The following is a 13,328-nucleotide window of genomic DNA, read 5'->3' on the forward strand; positions in this document are numbered from 1 at the left end:
GGATGACCAGACGAAAAGGGAAAGGAGGAAAGACATACTGGGGAAAAAAAATACATTAAAAAAAAAAGTGCCCCCCAACCCCACTCTCCCTACTGTATAGGCTGGCCAGAAGGCCCGACCACGTGGAAAAATCCAGCCGCAGGATTTTAGGTGCTGAAATCCACAGCCGTAGACGAATCCCCATAGTCTTCGTCGAAGATGTTCTTGTGACTTAACGGGGAATAACCGACAATTCCGTAAAGATAAACAATGTCTCTAGTAAGAGCTCCGCTATAGGGCGACCAGTTATGTGGGCGGAAAAAAAACAATCTGAGGGAGGCGCGTGAAGGATTTTGGGTACACTACACGTCACGATAGGGATAGTGTTACGGACATGCCTATGCCGATGTCCCCTTTCGGTCCCCGAAAGACCAGATGCAATACTCTGCGGTTACCAGTGGATATCGGACCATATGCACAGCATGTCATTCTAAGCAAATTAACAAGCATCAGAAGAACAAGTTACTCTTACCTGGTAACCTTCTATCGATGGGATGGTTCGACGACGTATTCCATATCTGACACTAATCACCACAGCTGTGCTGCTTCGGAAAATTTTCGCCGTCTACGTCCTGCTTCGAAGCACCTTCCCCGAGGACCTTCTCCAACAGTCGACGTCACCCGATGTGATAAGACGCACGACGCCCGTAGCCTCAGTTGTAGTTTTCTCCCCCAGAACGTGTGACACCAGTCTTCTGCCAGTCAGACATACAAGGCCTTGCGGAAACGTAAGCTGCAATCGCATAAGAAATTCTGCAGCAGGGAAGGTAGGGAGGGAGCGATATGGAATACGTTGTCGGACCATCCCATCGAAAGAACGTTACCAGGTAAGAGAGTAACATGTTCTTCCGAGGGGATTGGGTCCTCCGACATATTCCATATCTTTGACAGACTCCCAAAGCAGTACCAATGCAAGGAGGTGGGAAAAGAATTTGGAACACAAATTTAGCATGCCAAATCAAATTGCGGAATAAAGGACTGCCTTGCCAAAGGCCAGATCCTGTCCTCGGATGGAATCGAGGGAGTCGTGACGTACAAAAGTATGTACAGAAGCCCAGGTGGCAGCATCACAGATGTTACGAATAGGAACACCCCTCTGTAGGGCAGTAGATGCAGCCATACCTCTGGTAGAATGGGCCTGCAAGCCAGCCGCCAAGAGGTAACACTCGGAGATAGCTAAAATAATCCAACGAGACAGTCTGTTTCGTCACAGCTTGTCCCAAACGCTTTCCATTTAACCAATGGTGAGTTGATCGTCCACTCTGACCCGGGACATGCGTAAAATATAAAAGCTCAACACTCTTCTAGGATCAAGCCTATGGAGCCTCTCCTCTTCCTTACCAGGATGCGGAGGAGGATAGAATGCCGGAAGAACCACCTTCTGGCCCAAATGAAATTCCGAAACCACCTTCAGAAGACAGGAAGGACAACAGTGAAGGGTGGCTTAACTGAATGTGCCTTATAACTCACTCTGCGAGCGGAAGTAACCGCAACCAAAAGTACAATTTTAAGAGTTAACAGTCTCAAAGGGCAAGAATGCAAAGGCTCAAACGGAGCCCCCATAAGAAACTTAAGAACAAGGTTCAAATCCCAACCGGGCACCAGAAAAGGTGACGGAGGGAACACATTAGTGAGCCCTTTCAAAAACTGAGAAATTATAGGAATCTTAAAATAGGAACATTCTTCAGACGAGCACTTAATATGGACAGTGCCGCCAGGCAACCTTTAATGGTACCCTCTTGCAAGCCCCTGTGGGCCAAGGAAAACAAAAAAAGACAGAACCATGGGAATGTCACACTCAAAAGGATCCACATTCTTAACTCTGCACGAGTTGCAGAATTTACGCCAACGGTACAGAGACTTTGTTGCCGGCCGTCTGGCCGAGAGCAACACCTCCAACACGTCTTCAGGGAGGTCCCAATCCTTATACCTCAACCGTTCAGAAACCAAGCGTGAAGGGTGAGGGATCTGACCTCTGGATGGAGAACCTGACCCCCCTCCCTCCCGTGAGAGCAGATCGTCTCGGTAGGGAAGACGACGTGGAGGGCAGATGGACAAGTCGAGAAGGTCCGGGTACCACATCCTCCGGGCCCACACCGGAGCAATGAGGATCATCCGGGAACCGAACCTCTAACCTCCGCAGTACTTGCGGGATGACGGTGACTGGAGGAAACACGTACAGCAGTGGGAATGACTACTCCACCCTGAACGCGTCTCCTAAGGCTCCTTTTGGAGGAAATTCCCGCAAGCAGAACCTTTCGCACTTCCGGTTGACACTGGAGGCGAACAGATCCACTTGAAGATCTCCAGGAGAATCTCCTGTGCCAACTCCCACTCAGATCGTGCTCTGCCTGCTCAGAGCGTCCGCAGCCTATTCGTCGTATCCGGCCAAATGAACAGCCGAGATCGAAACTTCCTGCTGGATGGCCCAGAACTCGAGCTGCATCGCCTCCCTGCACAGAGTAAGTGACCCTGCTCCCCCGCTTTTTGTTGAGTTAGTGTATGGCCACCGTGTTGTCCGTTATAATCAGGACACTCTTTCCTCGCACAGTCGGCAGAAAAACCTTCAGGGCTAGCCTGACGGCCCTCAGCTCCAACAGATTGATATGGAGTCTGGACTCCGACGGAGACCAACGACCGCTGACTGTCAACTCGTTGGCCTGAGCTCCCCATCCCATGAGGGATGCGTCCGTCACGATCGTAACCTCCGGCCAGGGCTGCCAAAATGGGGCCCCCTTCATCAGATTGCCTTCGACGGCCCACCACAGAAGGTCCTGGGCGACCGAGGGCGGCACCTAAACAGGGTCCAACATCCAGCCGGAAGAGTGCTTCCACTGTAAAGATCTCATCCGCAGACAAGCATCTGGCACCAGAAGAATGCAGGATGCCATGAGGCCAAGCAACATCAAGAACTCGAACGCCGGGAGCGTCTGGGCAAGTTGAAACTTGTGCACCATCTGCTGAATGTGAAGAGCCCTCGCCTGGGTAGGAAAACACAGCCCCAGGGATGTGTCGAGCACTGCTCCGATGTACTGGAGCCGCTGTGTTGGTGTCAAATGGGACTTCTTTAATTTGAGGGAGAAGCCTAGCTTGTGAAGGGAGTGGCAGGTGACGGACAGATGATCCAGGACTTGCTCGGGAGAGCTCCCCCTGATCATCCAATCGTCCAGGTAGAGGTAGACGTGAATCCCCCCTTTCCTGAGATGCGCTGCCACCACCACCATGAGCTTGGTGAAAACCCTTGGGGGCGGAGGTCAATCCGAACGGCAGGACCCGAAATTGAAAGTGCGAGTCGCCAACCGCGAACCTCAGGTACTTCTTGTGCTTGGGATGGATCGGCACATGGAAGTAAGCGCCCTTGAGGTCGAGAGACACCAACCAATCCTGAAGTTGAAGGGCCTGGAGGAGAGAGTAACCATCTTGCACTTATCCTTCCTGAGGAGTTTGTTCAAACCGCGCAAGTCCATGACGGGTCTCAATCCCCCCCCCCCCCATCTTTCTTTGAAATCAAAAAAATAAGGGGAACACCATCCCTTGTTCCTTGCTACAGGCACCAGTTCTATGGCGCCTTTCTCCAGCAGGGCTTGAATTTCCTGCGCAAGGAGCGGATCCGGACTCTTCAAAGAGAGGTTCCCAGGTGGATTGTCATGAGGCCTCTGCCAAAAGGGAAGACAATAGCCGTGGGTTATGATCTCTAGAACCCACACATCTGAAATAATGGCACACCACTCTACAAGATGCTGCGCCAGCCTTCCCCCAACCGGCGAACCATGGGACCTGGCTTCATGACAGAGTGGTAGCGGCTGCGGCGTTGCCTGAGGGCAAAGAGGCAACTGCCCGAGCGGCCTTGGCACCTCAAGTACCCTGTTTTCCACCTCTGGCACTCTTACGGTGGCCTCTTTGACTGACCGCTCCGCTCGCTTTACTGAAGGACGAGTAATAGTGAAAGGAACCTCCCCTCCATTATTGTCCCCTAGGACTAAAAGGCAGAGGTTGTCGAACTGCAGCGCCCAATGACTTCGCTGCAGCTTTGGAGGTCTGCAACCTCTCAAGGCTCTCGTCAGCCTTGCTGCCAAAAAGATGTTCACCGTCAAAGGGCATGTTGAGGAGCCGGGACTGCACATCAGGAGCGAACCCCGACTTCCGCAACCACGCAAACCTGCGTATTATGGTGCTCGCCACCATGGACCGGCTGATCTGCCATGTCCAAACCAGACTCAACAGCCTCACACATGGCATCCTTGCCATCCTGAACCATAGCAAGGAAACCATCCCGTTCGTCCCCTTCGGGAATATTTTCAGCCGCTAATGCAACAGTTCTACAGAGTGTGTGTGAAACGAGACAAGTCACATACGGAGCTGGCCGCTTTAAGCGCCATACCCCCTGAAGAAAACACTTCGCCCAGCCATCAAAACGTTTGACGTCCCTATCCGGAGGGATGGTAGGATAAGACGCCTGCTTTGCCGGGGCCGCAGCCGCCTGCACCACCAAACTCTCCGGAGTGGGGTGCCTGGACAAGTAGCAGGGGTCGCTACTGGCTGGATGGTATTTTCGCGACAAAGACTTGCCCACTGCCGGGAGACTCTCCGCAGCAGTCCAAGCCGCTGCCACCCTTCTCTGCAGAGCCACAGGAAACGGCAGTACCGGGTCAGTAGGGGGACCAAGATCGAGGATGTCCGCAAGATCATCCTGAACAAACTCCCCTGGGGGAGCCGACCATCCCAAGTACTCGGTGACCCGAGACATAAGGCGCCTGTACGAAGAATCGGCATGAGTTCCAGGCTCAGGCCTACAAAACTCCACCTCCGGAGCAGTGTCCATTCCACTGGCATCATGCAGCGACTGCCTCAGGTCATCAAATTGGCTATGGCCCGAGAGAAGCTCATCTGGCACCGGAACCAAGCCCTCAACAGAGCCCTCATCACCCTCTGAAATGTACTCCAGGCGGTGAGAGGAAGACACCTGGGAACCAAAGCTATGTCTGACCTTAGCCAGAGCCTTTCTAGGGGCTACCCTCGTGCCACGGGGCCCCTCCGACACCGCCTCGAAAGGCGTCGAGGGCGCTGAACGAGTCGGCGCCGACAGAATCGGCATCGACGTCAGCCGCAGCATCGGCAGCGGCGACACAGGCCTGGAAGCCAGAGCTCCGAGCGTGTCCTTCGACAACCTAGGCATCAACGACCCCCTCGGAGGCAGAGCCTCGAGAGAGGTCGTCGACAACCTCGGCGCCACAGGCGTCGTAGTCTTCCTCGAGGACTGCACAGGATCACATGGTCTCGAGCGCGTCGAGGACCGGGACCTGGAACAGGCATGGCGAGAACGGTTACCCTTGTCCAAGCGGGACTTCTCCCGCGAACCGTGCCGACCACCCGAGCCCAAAGGCGTGCGAGCGGTGTCTCTCGACCGATCACGACCGACCCCACTCGAGGCGCGGACGGACCAGTGCCCTGCGATTCGAGAATCGCTAACATGCCCATTCCTCCGGTGTCGCTTGCATCGTGGGATAAGCGACCCGCCGATGGGCGGAGTCCTCGGAAGAGGACGGGGAAGGCAACCAATGCTGGCGCTTCCGGGTATGCCTCGAAGAGGCAGAGGAGTGGCGAGACGGACTCCTGGAAGGAGACCCACTGGACCTCCGACGATGACGCGGAGAGTCGCCTCTCGAATCATCCGTCGAAAGCCCCGCAGACCTTGACTTCCGGGGCTTAGACACCACACCTACCAATAACTTCTTCTTGCGCTCTCCTGCAAGGCCTTGGCCGTGAGCGACTGACAGTCGACAGTCGTCCGTGTCGTGGCCTCCCAGAGGCCCCAGAGGCAGGCGCTGTGCGCGTCTGTTACCGACATCTTAGACCCGCAGTCCCCGCATTTCTTGAAGCCCGGACGCGGGGTTGAAGACGAGGTAGACATCGTCATAAACAGGCTTTTCACAAAAACTGAACAGGTTCAAAGATCCGAGAAGAATACAACAAACTCCAAAGAGTCGAGGTGTACCGAGATTCACAAAGCCAACACGTTCGCGGAAAAAACGGAACTGAGGCTACGGGTGTCGTCCGTCCTACTTATCACATCGGGTGATGTCGGCCGTCGGCGGAGGTCCTTCGGGGACGGCATATCGACACAGACGCCGAAAATTTTCCGAAGCAGCACAGCTCTGGTGATTAGTGTCAAAGATATGGAATACGTCGGAGGACCCAATCCCCTCGAAGTGTACTGTACTGGAAGATACTTTGTACACTTGTTACATGTTACAGAAAAGTTGCAACATTGGAAAAGGACTAAGGGAAACAAAGTCTCCTAGTACTGACTGTCTTAAGGGCATGTCAGTTTCCCCATTAAAAGTGAGCGAAAAGCCAAGGAGAGTGCAGCCGAAGGCTGGGCTCCTCTGGTATAGTCAGACTATATTCTTTAACATCAGCAAAAAGTTGGGGGGTACACAACTGGAGGGAAAATTACACATAATTGGGAATCTTTCCTAACAGTACCAAGAGATAGTCTTGTAAAGTCCCATACCAGTTGGACTGCACCAATTCTTACTTAACAGGAGCATCGGTTGGTTGTCTGCCCGTGGTCAGCGTTCAGGTTTCTCTGGCTCCTGTAACACATTTTGCTTCTCCAAAAGACAGGAACATAGCCGCTTGCCCTTCTGCCCGTGTTACCTTCTATGGAGCATCAGCTTCCCTTTTCCTGCCCAGCTCGGCAGTCTGCACACTTCTCATGCGGAGACTGGTGATCCGATCTCTCCTCGGCGGTCTGGTCTCAGTCAGTTAACTGGCCCCAGGCCCACCACAGCTCCCATGCGGTCACACCCCCAGGAGAGACTGTCTTCACCACCCCAGTCACTTGTCTTTGCACAATGTTTCAGAAGTCTTTGAAGAAAAAGGTGAATCAATGTAGGGCCACAAACTGTTAGACATGCGTAGTAGAAGATGCAAGCAACTCTACAGCAAGAGGCAAGTTCTCCGACTTTGTACAGTACCCTTAAAATGAAGAAAAGATGCAGCAGATTACTCCTGTTCCTGTGCAGCTCTGCAGATCTCACTGTTCCTGGGCCTCAGTCGTGGGGACTAGAGGAAGGATGTCGGGGGACTCGTCCACTGCACTGGTCAAAACTTGCAACCGGCAAACTTCACTTTCAGTGGCTGTTAGTGTTTCAGCTCCTTGCGCCTACCACAAATAGCAACACTGCGGTTCCAGGCTGTCGAGATGGACTTTCGTGCTTCTGGTGTTCCTCTCCCTCGCTCTACGGTTTCCAGCAGCAACTCTGTGGAAATTCAACCAGCTCTGAGATAGTTATCCAGGTGGCTTACTTTGGAGTCGATTGGTCCCACCAACTCAAGGGGAGAAGTCGTCCTTGCAAGGGCTTCTCTGTCGATGCGAACTTGGCGTTCCGCACTGCAGCAGGGCTTCACCGGGCAAACCAACAGTCCAGAAGTTGCAGCAAGATTCCTCTTAAAGTTATTCTTCGTTCCTTCGTCCAGTGGTCGACTCTGCCTTCCAAGCCAAAAGACAGCAGGGTGGCAGTCCTTGCCGGAAAAGTCAGCCAATCACAAAGTGCATGTGGGTCTCCTAGGAGACTAAGCACAGGGAGTTGCGGCCACCTCCCTCACTTCCTGCCTACCCCAGACACTCTGGAGCCAGAGGCGTGCTTCACTCGGGAATCCGTCCAAAGGCAAAACGAACAAAGGGACCAAACCTGTTTGGCATGCAGAGTAAATCTCAAAAAGGACCTTTCCACAAAGAAATGGTCAAAAAAGAAGACCGGGGTCATTGCGACAAAAATGGCACCCTTCGGTGCTTTACTGCAGCTGCAAACATAGCCCACGGTAAATGCACACCACGTTACTAAAAACAAAACCACTGCCACCAGCCATTCAGTGAGGAAAGGGCAACATAAAAATGTTACCCGAGAAGTTAGACAAAAGGGGATACTAGGTAACCCCTCCAGCACCCTATTGTAAGATAGTGTGCTGGGTCTAGAAAGTTACAAATGTAAGTAAAGTCCATTTCACTTTACTGCTCTGGGAAACAGTAGTTTATCCCAGAGAAAGTATTTAAACCTTGGGGAAATCTAAGACTTCCCTGTGTCACTGCACTAAAGGTGCTGTGTGCCACAATGTAAAAGATGGTGCCCATGGAGTTTGTCAGACTCCACAACCAAAAGAAACAGTTCAGAAATCACATTAAAATACATGAGTGGGAAAAGGGGTCGCACTCTGTCCAGTTTAAAGAAATCAAGTCCTCAAAATCCAGCAAAGTTGCTGGGGGTCTCTAAGGTAGAGGGAATTGGCATATGTGTGCGAATTCTCCCTAACACAGAGTGATTGAAGTAATGTCATGGCTATTTGAATCCAAAACGCATGTAACATCATTCCTTTTCATTCCCATATATGCAGTCAATGTATTCTTGATAGGGACTTCCTCATAGACATGGGACTCCTTGTGCCCTAGAGGGGGGGGGGATCACTTCCAGTGAGGTCCCACTTTCCCAGACCCTTAGGGAGGGTCTTCCTTAGACGTCCCACATCCCTAGCCTCAAAGGGGGTGGCTCCCATCTGAGGAGAAGGAACGAATAAGTACAGATCTGTCACAGACCCATCTCTGCTTCAGTCACTTTCTGTTTTCTTGGGTACACTTGGGACCTGCAAGGTTTATACATCTCAGGTTTCTCGGGCTCCCGTAAACCTTTTCTTTGTCTCGTGCCCTCCTCCCTCGTGTGCCTGTGACCGATGGTGCTAGGGTAGTCCTTCCCCCTTCCCCACTCGCTCTTCTCTCCGACCTGGGCAACCCACGTACCTACCGTGTTGTGGCGCTTGCTCCAATGAGTGTCCGTCTCACAAGCAACGCCAGAGTTCAGGGCTTGCCGCTCTTCAGCACTGGATGATTGCGGAGTTCATGTTCCACTTAGCTTTCTCGCCCCCACCCCTGTTGTTGGCTCTCGGTCTGAGAGCAGAGGATGCAGTCCTATCTTCGTCCCTGAACTTTGTCTGTTTGCAGGCTCCGGGCCCACCACGTCCTGAACGTGGTTGCACCCCCAGGTCAGGTCCACTATGCGCCGCCTCTACCCATCAGGCCTTAAGCGCCGCCTCGTCTGTCAGACAGTTGGGGGTTCCACCTGCAGATCTGCGTGGATCAGCCCCTTGCTGATGTTCTCAAGTCGCAGTCACGCCTCAACGTTGAGTTTCAACTCGCTATTCAAGGGTGGTTGGCCTTTTACTCTTGGTTCGATATTCTTTCAGCACCAGCTGTCAAGCATTCCCAAAGTTCAGCATTACCTTGAGTCACACACTTAGAGGTATTGTCAAGATTTCTTACCACCATGTAGGCAGATAATACCTTGGGTATAGGGAGTTCCCCATGGGAATGGGAGTCATTGTCCCCTGAAGGGGTGTCACTCCAGTAAGGTCCCTCTTTCCCAACCCCCTAGGGAGGGTTTTTACTGAGCGGGCTCACCTCCCTAGCATCAAAGGAGATGGCTTTGCATAGGGGAAAAAGGGACAAAGTCTCCAGATTCATCACACAACCTTCTCCCAGAAACCAGTGGAGGGTCACCCAAAAGGATAAAATGTGAGGCTGAAGGCAAGATGCGACCTGCACGTGTCTGGGTGGTGTGCGTGTCTGGGGAAGTTCAGGTTCCTTTATTAAAAATAAAAAAAAAAACACTTCTATTGCTTGCAAGCGCCATAGGCAGCGAGGTCAGGGTGTGGGGGGGGGGGAGCTTGTGGTAGCCCCTGCTAAAGATGAAGACATTCACTGACCAAAAGAGTCAAGCCAGAGTCCTAGATGGGACAGAGGTCAGCCAGAGTCGCACCAGACTTGCCCAGCTCTACTGCAAAGTCTGTAGCAATGTTTCCTACAAAGACCGTGCTTAGCTGAAAATGGAAAATATTCCCCACCACTACATATTAAAAGTTTTGTCTACTGTGCCCATCCCTTTAGTTTAATTTTTACTACATTTTGGGTTGCGTGGTATACTTATTCTGCGTTTAGAGCCTCATCACATGGACATTATGACAATAGTTCTTGGTAAATACAATTTCCATAGGTCCTTACCTCCTCGTTTATCTAGGGCAGTGGGGGTGAAGGGGGCGTGGGTGGATGCTTCTTTCCATTGGGTGCTGAGATGGCAGTGTGCCTCGCACCATTCACTCATGGTTTTATTTTGACCATACTGCGCATGCGTTCAATGTTGAGTGTGTTGGGAGCAGATGTTTGTGTGCGCTGGGTTATGCGTATACTCCATGACTCTCCAACCTACCATGCAGCTACTTTCTTGGGCCTTCGAAAGTTAATCGCCCGTGTTCAGCTGATCAGATTTTTTTAGTATTTGCAGCATGCACATCTTCATCTTGAGATCTGTGTGCATGCCAAAAATCCTGAAAACCTAATCAGACAATTTTTAGATAGGAGAAGAGGGTGCAAAAACATTTTTCAGCCTGTACACAAAAACTCAAAGCAAAGAACTTACCTCTCAGCAATTTCCTTTAGAAAGGATGTTCCTCCTGTGATATTGGTCTCCCAGGGCAGTTGCTTTTCAGAAACTTTCCACCACCAGGGGTGGTAGCAAAGCTCTGCTCGAGGTCTCTTCTCACCCAGGGCCGGATTGGACGTTGGGCCCAGTATATATGGAGGTGTGTGCCCAGTGACCTTCGATCCACCCATCTTCACTAGCACTCACATGCAGAGGAACAGCAGAACCAAAGGTTAACTAGCTATCCACCAAGAGGGCCAGGGTAGGAGGGCGATGAGGAATCCTTTGTAAACATCCATCAGAGAAAACAGAGAAGCAGTTTGTTCTTCTAGTGGATTCCTTCCTCCGACAGATTACTCATCTATGATAGACTCCCATAGCAGTACAATCGATCTGGAGGAGGGAGGAGAGCAAGGACAACCTACAAAAGAAAGTGCTGATGGACCGTTCCACCAAAGCAAGCGCCCTGGCCCGACAGGGAATTGAAGCAGCAATGTTTGGCGAACGTGTGCAGCAGGGCCCATGTAGCTGCCAGGACAGGGACTCTGCAGGGCAGAGGAGGCAGCCAGCAAGATTGTAACCTTTTGAAAACAGGGGATGCTCCACCTTGACAGGTTCTGTTTGGTCACTGCACTGGCATCAGCATATCCCACAAAAAGCTGTGATCAAAATACAAGACCACCTTTGGAAGGAAGGACCTCACTCTCGTTGCGTTCTTTGGAAAGCGAATAGGAAAACAAAAAACAAACCAAAAACAATGTCTGGAGCTCACGGACCCGTCTAGCAGAAGTGATTGCAATCGTGAAAAATCATTAAGGGTGAGCAACCTTAAAAGAACAAGAATAATTGGGACTCAAACGGAGCACCCATAAGAAATGTCAACACTAAATTCAAAACCCATGCCGAACAACTGGCATGGGGAAAACGAATTGCACAATCCCTGCAGAAATTGCATAACTAAGGCCCAGGCATTGGAATTGGCAGGACACCACTCCTTGCGTTGAAAGAAAATCCTCCCTAAGGGGGTTGTATGGTGGAAGTCTGTTTCACAGGGGCTTTGCAATTTGGCCCACTGAAGGCAAGGCATATGTTCACAAGCCTCCTCTGAGCGCCTTGACCCTTGCCTAGCCTGTGCTGTAATTGTTTACCCAAGAGAGCCCGTCCCCTTGCAGGCATAGGAGCAGAAAGTACAAAATCCACTACCTCTACTCATGGGGGCAGCAGGCTAGACGCATGGATTTGATAGTTACCCTCCAGGACTGGAACCTTTGGAAGGACTCATCAGCCTTCGCCCCAAACAGGTTGTTGCCGTCAAACAGCATGCCCAGGAGTTAATCCGGACCATCCAGTGGTGAAACCAGACCCTGTAGCCATGGTACATGTCACATATTCAGAAGGGTTTATAGTCATAATCTCGAATACAAATATGTCGAAAGTCATAATGTCGAAAAAATAAAGTCGACATTATTGTAATTCGACATTTTGTTTTCGAGATAATGACTGGACACCATTCAGTAGTGCCCAGGCTCAAGTGTAGAATTTGGCAGGATACTTCCCTGCCATCGCTGACCAGGGTCGCAAAGCCCTCTCTGAGCTCTCCTGCAGGTAAGTATACTGCAGCACCAGACTGCAGACCAGAAGAGAATTTGACCAGGACACAGGAGGCATTAATTGCCAAAAACATTCTTGCTGCAGATATCCAGCCTCTTACTCTCTGTTCAGGGTAAGGATGGGAATGAGGACATCTTTAAACTCACTGTGGCAGCTTGGACCTTAAATCTCTCAGGGGAGGCAAAGAAAGAAGAGCTGGGTCAGAAGGCGCTGGCCTAGGCTTGTTAGTTAGTCCCAGTCCAGTTCGGGCAGGAGCTTCGTCAAGAATGTCGGTCAGCACTAGATGAACTTTGGGTCTGGAAAGGGGCAATATTCCCAAGACTCCACCACCTTGGTCATCAGGTGCTGAATGAAGCCTGCGGTTTCCTCAGAGTTGGCGCAGAGTGTATGGCCGGTTATGCAGACATGTCCAGCTCACTTGCCTCTTAAGTCAGTGGCAAGGTCCATTAACACCCCCTCCTCACGATAGAACTCCTCAGACAATCCTCTGACCTCCAAGGGACAGAGGTTCGAGTCCAAAGGGGATGGATCATCTACCTTGTCAAAAATGACCTCCATCTTTTTACATGAGTGGACACTTTGGGAGTGGGTATATTCACAAGGAGCCTCTGCTGTGTTGTGGCGATTGGAGCTGGCACCGGAGGACAGACGACGGGGCGATGTAGAAGGGTCCTCACCCACAGCAGCCAGTGCCGAGCCTACAGACACATAGCTGCGGTCTTTCAGAGGGTGTCTGCCAGCTTTTCCGAGCACGAAGGACCCACACACTGAGCATAGCCCAAAGCAATTATGAGCTGGGAGCTTGGCAAAGAAGTCTAGCATCTCAAGCCAAAAGGCCTCCCCATTGCTCAAGTGTGAGGATTGGGAAAACTACATGGGCACCTTTTACACAAAATGAGTCCCCAGATGGTTGATTTTTCTTCGAGGCAGAAGGATGTGCGAGTACCCACTGGGCGAGCGTGACCTTGACCTCTTGATTAGCAGCCTGAGGCCTGCAAGTGTGTTGGCGCTATACAACAACCCATTAGAATAGAATAGCTGTGCTTCTTTCTGTCTTTGCAGATCATGGAACGTTCTTCGGATCAGTGCTGCATGCCTGGTGACTTCGAACGAGTTACACCAACATCTTTTTACTTGTTTGAAAAAGTTGAAGAGTTTTGCTGCCCACTCCCGAAGCGCCTTAGTTGGGCGGCACATGCGGGGGAG

The 13,328-nt window shown here is 51.5% G+C and overlaps 1 protein-coding gene across 5 annotated transcripts in view; it reads right to left on the reverse strand.

Annotated features, from left to right (window-relative positions):
• ZNF384 (zinc finger protein 384) overlaps positions 1-13,328 on the reverse strand; it is a 386,393-nt gene that overhangs the window by 295,051 nt on the left and 78,014 nt on the right. The gene's annotated exons all lie outside the window — the stretch shown is intronic.

This window comes from Ambystoma mexicanum, chromosome 3p, assembly GCF_040938575.1.
Source record: "Ambystoma mexicanum isolate Mex_15411 chromosome 3p, UKY_AmexF1_1, whole genome shotgun sequence".
NCBI lineage: Eukaryota > Metazoa > Chordata > Amphibia > Caudata > Ambystomatidae > Ambystoma > Ambystoma mexicanum.